Source organism: Simochromis diagramma, unplaced genomic scaffold (genome assembly GCF_900408965.1).
Source record: "Simochromis diagramma unplaced genomic scaffold, fSimDia1.1 OVJJ01000216.1, whole genome shotgun sequence".
NCBI classification, from domain to species: Eukaryota; Metazoa; Chordata; class Actinopteri; order Cichliformes; family Cichlidae; genus Simochromis; species Simochromis diagramma.
The window spans coordinates 16,908,672-16,917,045 of NW_024386883.1; the positions used below are offsets into that span (position 1 = coordinate 16,908,672).

The 8,374-nt window shown below is 41.3% G+C and overlaps 1 non-coding gene across 1 annotated transcript; it reads left to right on the forward strand.

The window, feature by feature from the left end:
- Positions 1–4,602: 4,602 nt before the first annotated feature.
- trnav-uac lies at positions 4,603–4,675 on the forward strand. The gene has a single exon. It is a non-coding gene; the product is annotated as a tRNA-Val (tRNA).
- The last annotated feature ends 3,699 nt before the right edge of the window (positions 4,676–8,374 follow it).

An 8,374-nucleotide genomic window follows, 5' to 3' on the forward strand; every position in this document is an offset into this window, starting at 1 on the left:
ACAGTGTGCTGCTTTTGTCTGCAGCACTGCCATAAATGCATGCAGTTATAGTAACGCCTATACGCGACAGCTGCCTGACAGATGATGCTGAAGCGGGTCACGTGGCCTTTCAAAAGGCTCTTCAAAAGATTATGAAGAGGATTCTGTGCATGTTCCAAGAAAAGACGGCCTTGCATATGGCTGACGTTCCAAGAAATGTCAAGTGACTTTTTTCCTGGCTTTTGTTGAAACAAGTCAGTCATTGCCGTACAACAGCCTCACCTTACTTTAATAGTTCCAAGAGGTGCACATTTTGCAGCGCAGAGATCTTTAATGACTGCTGATGAAAAGATACCAGACGACTTATCACTTAAAGATACATCTTGTTTGTTTTAAGATCGGACATGAAGTTATGTTGTTTTTGCAACCACAACCAAAACATTCCAGACCACAAATATATTTTTCACAAAACACACAGCTGGAGAAATCTCAGAACTTCCGCTTCACAACAAAGTTTTTTTAAGAGGTTTATGATTATGTAATTTTCATACAGTAAATCCACTACAAGCATCCCTACAAAATTAGTTACTGATGAAACAATATGAATTAATTGAGAGGAACCAATATTTAAATAAGAGTTATTTTATTGATTTGTATAGAAAGAAGCAGCAAAGGAGTGGACCAGGGACAGCGATCTTCCTAAGAGGCAGTCTTAGATAACTGTTTAATGTGCGCGCTGAAGGACATATCCTGGTCAAAAATGACTTCGAGATTCCTCACAGTGGTTCTGGAGGCTGATGGCATCCAGACTATCTTCCTGGTTAGACAATATCTTTTCTTGGAAGAACACTTTAACAGAGCTGAAAATATTCCCACATGTTAAAACATGAACAAACACAATAAAATAAAAGGCAAAAGGAGATCACTGACCAAGACAAGACCATATATAATGCTCCAGTCAGACCAGCCGGCTCAGGCTCAGGGTCTGGATGGCAAGGAAGCTTCCCCACAGAGGGTTGACCTGGGCACGTTTTGGTGAAACACGCGAGGCGGGAAGTTATCTCTGTCTAGCCAGCCTGTCCTTATCTATCACCAGAGGTTACTCATCCAGCTGCTTGATTCACAAGTCAAAAAATGTGCACACCCACACAGAAGCTTTCAGTTAACGGTGATTAAAATCTGCTAAGTTACTTAAGGTCACCTCTCTCACTGCATTAATGAAGACAAGGGAAGTTCTTGAACAGGTGCAACGTCTGCGTTACACAGTGGGAAAGATGTTTATCATACACGAGCAAGTACAGCGGCACAGGCAGACGTGCAACATACAGCACTGTGTTGCAAGTAGTTTGAGGCATCAACTAAAATAGTAAAGAACAAAAAGTAGACTGACAAGAATAAATTGGACTGCAAATATTCAAACAGGTCCACCACTTTGGCCTGTGCTGAGCTACCACCAACTTGACCACTGGCATAAAAGACAATCAGAAACTGAATGCAGTAGGTTGGAAATCTTGTAAACCCAAATTTTATTCAGAACAAAACACAGGAAACACATCAAATGAAACTGAAATATTTTACTGTTTGGTGAGAATATTAGTTCATTAGCTCTCTAAGATGCTCTTTTTATACCCAGTCAAATTACTGACACGTTGCCAGCCAACCTAATTAGTTGCAGACTGTTCCTCCAGCTGTTTTTTTTTCAGTACTACGGATATTTCCAGCATTTTGTTGTCCCAACTTTTTGGAGAAGTGCCACTGCCTTCAACTTCAAAATAAGCTAATGATATAGCTCATATATCATAGCTCAGTGTTTCCCAACCACTGTGCCGCGGCACATAGGTGTGTCGTGAGAAATGATCAGGTATTCCAGATTATCTGTTTTCACTTGATTGGTGCTCCAAAGTGACTGCCGTGAGTTACGGCAGAACAATTACACCCTCTTCCACTAGAGGGCAGTGCAACTGCTTGCTCTAATTAAATGGGTTGCCAACAGCGAGTAAAGCAGAAAAAGACGAAGAAGAAATTACATAGGCATGCTGTGAGTGAGACAACGCAGCGCATTACAATCCGGTTGTTCAGTGATGACGGACGAATCCTACTTCCGGGTCTAAAGTAGTCTGCGTTTAATATGGCTTTTGTGTTATTAACATGTTTAATGTTTTGTATTTTCTTCTATTTAATCTCAAAAAGCTCCTAAAACAGTCAGTGATCACGGTTGACCTCCCTCGGCTTTTATTACCACTAATCATTTATTTAAGCTCAGTTTTTAAAACCTTAGGATGTAACTACAGCCCAGCCCATGCAGCAGTATATGAATGACTAACCTCGTATTGTGGATGGATTATCTCAGTTGTTCTCCTGGCTGAAGTTTGGTCCTTTTACAGCATCCTGCCATGCGATTACATTTGTTCCTGACCACCGAGAACACTCACGGTAACTTTTATCGAGTGGAAAAAAAGTTAGCTTGTTTATATTATGCTAACATAGCTGTGTCGCTAGCGGTTACGTAGCACATCATTAGCTACCAGCTAGCCAAACTTCAGTAACCCTACAAACGTCACTGCTGTTTAGTTTTCTGTCTTCATTTATGCTGGAAGTGATAACAGAGCTGTACGTTTTAATTTGTTTCCAAAACCCCGCAGTCAGGACATATTGTATTTAGATAGAAGCTAGCGAGCTAACTCCCTGCTAACTTCTAACTCCGTTAAATGTCATAAATTCCGTTTTCATGGATGCCTGGATGTTAAACTCAATTGTTACACCTGGTAGAGCAGAACGCTGATCATTTTATTAAAGATGAAAGACTTTAGACAGTTTTTCAACTCTCAGTAATGCCATAGTGATCGTTTGATATATGGACCTGCAGCGGAGTTTAGACCCAGACACGGCTAGTGACGTCAGACTGAACAACCGGATTGATAAATATTTGAAAAGAAAAAGTAGTAAAAATAGTAAAAAAGGTATACTAGGGACAAACCGAGCTAATTCCGCTATACTTGGTGTGCAGGGAAAAATGATCAATCTGCTATTTGTGACATTTTTGTTTGGTGGTGTGCCGTGTGATTTTTCTAATGTGAAATATGTGCTGTGGCTCCAAAAGGTTGGGAAACACTGATATAGCTAATATCATTAGCGCAAAACGAGCCAATGATATCGCTCATACGTCATATAGCTAATATCATTATCTCAAAATGAGCTAATGATGTAGTTAAATGATGCAGCTTAATGCTGAAAAATAATTGGCATGCTGGCCAGAGGGGTATGAAGGAAGCTCAACCTCGCTAGGATTTCTTGGAGTTAGCCGGCTCAACAAAACCTAAAACCACAGACAGAGATAACGGGTATCGTGATGGTTATCAGTGTTCTCTGCTAACCTGGCTTTCTGCTTCAGGCTCTTCAATGGCTGCTGTTTATTTCTAATGCAACAGCCTCACATTAGAGCTCACAGTACACCCCACAGCCCAGTTTAAAACACTAGCTCAAACACGTCTATATAGCTTATTTACGAATCTAATACCTCTCACATAAACAGCGTATTTATATCTACCAGTACTGTCAACACATATGTAAAAGTATTGATTTTCCTGTAGCGAAGAACTGAATTAGGATGAGCTTACAAAAAGCAGCTTGCTGAGACAAATACTACATCGAGTGTTCAGTATAATCATTAGAAGAAATGGCTCAGGATGCAGGAAGAAATATTTTCAAATGTATTCACAATCCTCAGAGGTCTTCTATCTATCTCTACAGCTGTTCGTCTTAGAGCTATTTTAACTCCTCAGAGAGAGGACTGCAGGCAGCATTGCAGAATCAGATCGACAAGTTTTGACAGGAGTTTTACTGCAGCAACTGTGGAATGAGCTGCGAGTCAAACAGCCAGCTTCACCAGGCCCCCGGGTGAATGCTCGGCAGGTCGAAGCCAAAGAAAATGTACCTGAGCATCAAATGGAAAAGGAACTGATTGTAGATAAACAGGTGAGTCATCTGGGTACCTGCAGGGAACAACCTGTAGCTGACTTTGTCCTTGTTAACATCTGGCAACTGTCAGTGAGGGAGATATTGAAAAGAATTCTTTCGATGCTTTTCTTTTAAGCGGCACACCGTGCACTCCTGTCATGTTTACATGCCACTATTGCATGTCATAGACTTTGTGCATTCTCCAGCCGTTAGTCTGTGCTTTGTCACGTATCCTTGACTTTTAGACATCCTGATGCTGCAGGATTTAACGGGAGTTCTTTCTCCCAAGTGAGATTGTTGAGGTTCACTCTTTAATATGGCATGAATCTTACCATGCAATATAGCGAACCTTGGGATAACTGCTGTTGTGAACTGTCACTTAAAAATCAATTGAACTAAACAAGCAAAAAGTAAAAAAAACTTTGTAAAAGTCCTGTGGTCAGTTAATTGTCTTTACAACTACTGTGAGGATTATAGGTTTGGGTGAACAGCTGTTATAGGCGTTCATCAGATAGTTACTGCACTGAGACAGACAACCATTCACGCCTATGACAGTTAACCCAACCAGTGCATGTCTTTGAACATGTGCAGTGGGCAGAACATGGAAACATGAAACTAACCAACACATCTATGTGCTGTCAGTCAGCTCATTGTCCTCTGCATTGTGGTTCCATAGTGTAGTGGTTAGCATGTCTGCATTACATGCAGAAAGTCCTGAGTTCGATCCCCAGTGGAACCAGAAAGTACTTATCAAATCATAGTGAGAAGTGTTTGAATAATAGAAACCTACTACCTCTATTTTTTCTGTATTTAACGCAAAACATCTGAACAGCACAGTCTACTAAGACAATGTGCTTAAACCAGTATATGTGATAATGTTGCACCCCTGAATCTGACATCTCAGTCAGAACTACAAAAGTAAACCTGCAGTGATTGGTCATTATCTGTCACTCACATTTAAAGTAAAACACCCCAAAACACAAGGTTTTCAGCAGTTATGGTCCCAAACTTAACTCTAACCTTAACTATGTTCTCAGGAAATCAGAATATGTCATTTTGCATGACTTAACCAGCGAGGCTGTGGCTCAGGAGGAGGTGGAGCAGGTTGTCTGCGGGTCAACCTTCTGATTAGTAGACAAGGCCGAGTGCTTAGGCATGGAAAAAAGTGTTTGTGTGAATAAGGCTTATGGAAAGAAAGTGGTCAATGGGAGAACTACTACTACTACTACTAATAATCATAATACATTTTTCTGTTACACATAAAAAACTATTTACATTTCCCCCCCCCCAAAAAAGTTTGTTTTGCTTGTCGCTACAGTGTGTAATGTTAAGATTATCACCCATGATAACATCAAGCTCAGCCCAAAAAAGTTACATAACATAACTTCCAGTATTTGGAATATTGAGAATCCGTTTGAAATGGAGATCCTGAGTGGAGTCAAAGTCAGGACTGAGAAAAAACTTGGCAGTGGAGATAAATTGCTTGTGGGGTTAAAGAGCTTTAGTAATTTGGGGGAAGACAGAAAGAGCTAAAATCATAGGCTGAGGTGCAGTCAGTGCCACTAAGAACAAAATTTTAACTGAGTCAGTGCACATTCACATGCAATCCCTACCAGCACACAATTCTTACTCATTCGTACTGTGCATAAGGAGGCTAACACCCTTGCATACACACCGTGCATTAAGGGCGTTGTCCCCAGATGATAAAGCAAATCTCTGAGGCTCCTGAATGAAAGCGTCTTGGCGCAAACATAATGATTACTTCTCCTGCCAGCGAACTCAGCGGTGACTCCACCCTTTCTGTCATTATACCCTTATTCTTCTTGCTTAATTGTTGACTTTCTTCTGTCAAAATATCAGGTTCTTTTGTGTCACGCAGCCTCAGCAGAGCTGCTCGACAGCAGCGTTATCCTCCACCTGTCACATCACGCAATGACAAACAGGTATCGCCGACCTGCAAAGCCATAATAAAGTGGATGAGTTGATACAGGGCAATGAGTGACTGTGATTCCTCACTGTTTTTGTGAAGAGCTGGCAAATCTATTATCTCCTCATAGGTAGGATTCTTTTGTGGAAGTGAGATTTTTCCATGACGTCAACAACCTTGTATCTTTGCAATTCAGATATTTAAGGTTATCGCCAATTAATTTCATAACCATGCCCATCTATCTATCCTCATGTATAAATTGCACATATAGAAGCTACTTATCACTTATTTATTCCATATTATATACAGTGGGGCAAAAAAGTATTTAGTCAGCCACTGATTGTGCAAGTTCCCCACCTAAAGGAGGACAAGAGGTCCGTAGTTGCAACGCAGAGGTTACACTTCACTGTGAGAGACAGATGGTAAAAAAAAATCCATGAATCCACATGGTAATTGGTAAAGGAATTTAATTCGTAAATCAGGTGGAAAATTAAGTATTGGTCATACAAAGAATACAACTCAATACTTTGTAACATAACCTTTGTTGGCAATAACAGAGGTCAAACGTTTACTATAGGTCTTTACCAGGTTTGCACACACAGTAGCTGGTATTTTGGCCCATTCCTCCATGCAGATCTTCTCGAGAGCAGTGATGTTTTGGGGCTGTTGCCGAGCAACATGGACTTTCAACTCCCGCCACAGATTTTCTATGGGGTTGAGGTCTGGAGACTGGCTAGGCCACTCCAGGACTTTCAAATGCTTCTTACGGAGCCACTCCTTTGTTGCCCGGGCGGTGTGTTTTGGATCATTGTCATGTTGGAAGACCCAGCCTCGTTTCATCTTCAAAGTTCTCACTGATGGAAGGAGGTTTTGGCTCAAAATCTCACGATACATGGCCCCATTCATTCTGTCCTTAACACGGATCAGTCGTCCTGTCCCCTTGGCAGAAAAACAGCCCCATAGCATGATGTTTCCACCCCCATGCTTCACAGTAGGTATGGTGTTCTTGGGATGCAACTCAGTATTCTTCTTCCTCCAAACACAACGAGTTGAGTTTATACCAAAAAGTTCTACTTTGGTTTCATCTGACCACATGACATTCTCCCAATCCTCTGCTGTGTCATCCATGTGCTCTCTGGCAAACTTCAGACGGGCCTGGACATGCACTGGCTTCAGCAGCGGAACACGTCTGGCACTGCGGGATTTGATTCCCTGCCGTTGTAGTGTGTTACTGATGGTGACCTTTGTTACTTTGGTCCCAGCTCTCTGCAGGTCATTCACCAGGTCCCCCCGTGTGGTTCTGGGATCTTTGCTCACCGTTCTCATGATCATTTTGACCCCACGGGATGAGATCTTGCGTGGAGCCCCAGATCGTGGGAGATTATCAGTGGTCTTGTATGTCTTCCATTTTCTGATGATTGCTCCCACAGTTGATTTTTTCACACCAAGCTGCTTGCCTATTGTAGATTCACTCTTCCCAGTCTGGTGCAGGTCTACAATACTTTTCCTGGTGTCCTTCGAAAGCTCTTTGGTCTTGGCCATGGCGGAGTTTGGAGTCTGACTGTTTGAGGCTGTGGACAGGTGTCTTTTATACAGATGATGAGTTCAAACAGGTGCCATTCATACAGGTAACGAGTGGGGGACAGAAAAGCTTCTTACAGAAGATGTTACAGGTCTGTGAGAGCCAGAGATTTTCCTTGTTTGAGGTGACCAAATACTTATTTTCCACCCTAATTTACGAATAAATTCTTTACAAATCCTACCATGTGAATTCATGGATTTTTTTTTCACATTCTGTCTCTCACAGTTGAAGTGTACCTCTGGTGCAAATTACTGACCTCTGTCATCATTTTAAGTGGGGGAACTTGCACAATCGGTGGCTGACTAAATACTTTTTTGCCCCACTGTATATTCCATAATTTATTCCAGCATCTTTGCAGACTCCACTATTGTATGAGAAATACGTTATGTACACTGAGAGCAAAGACAGAGCCATAGGCCAGTTCCTTGTATGTGTACACATACGTGGTCGCTACAGCCGATTCTGATTGGTTACTGGTCAAAGATCTATGCTGCGCGTCTTAGTAAGAGTTTTGCTTATGGGCAAATTAATAGTTATAATATTCTTATTGTAGCTATCAGATCAGTTCGGTTAGAAAAGCTACACAGTGAACAGCTAGAACAGTTAAATCAACTTTAGCAATGACCTGTGCAGGGTCAGCTATGACAGCCCAACAGCAGTTGCATCCAACACTGAATTGGACATGCAGAAGAAAATGGATGGAAATAGTAATTAGACGTGGGTTTTGATAATCGATTTATTGATTAAAATCGATTCTAGCTTGGATAACGTGATATCGATTCATTAAAATCCTGAATCGATTTTTAAATATAAATTTATTTTGCACGAAACGCCAGAATCTCAGGTTAAACCTCACAAAATTTCAACAACCACCAAACATTTAAAACAGTAAATGAGAGCAGGAACACGGATTCTGCACAAAGATGTAA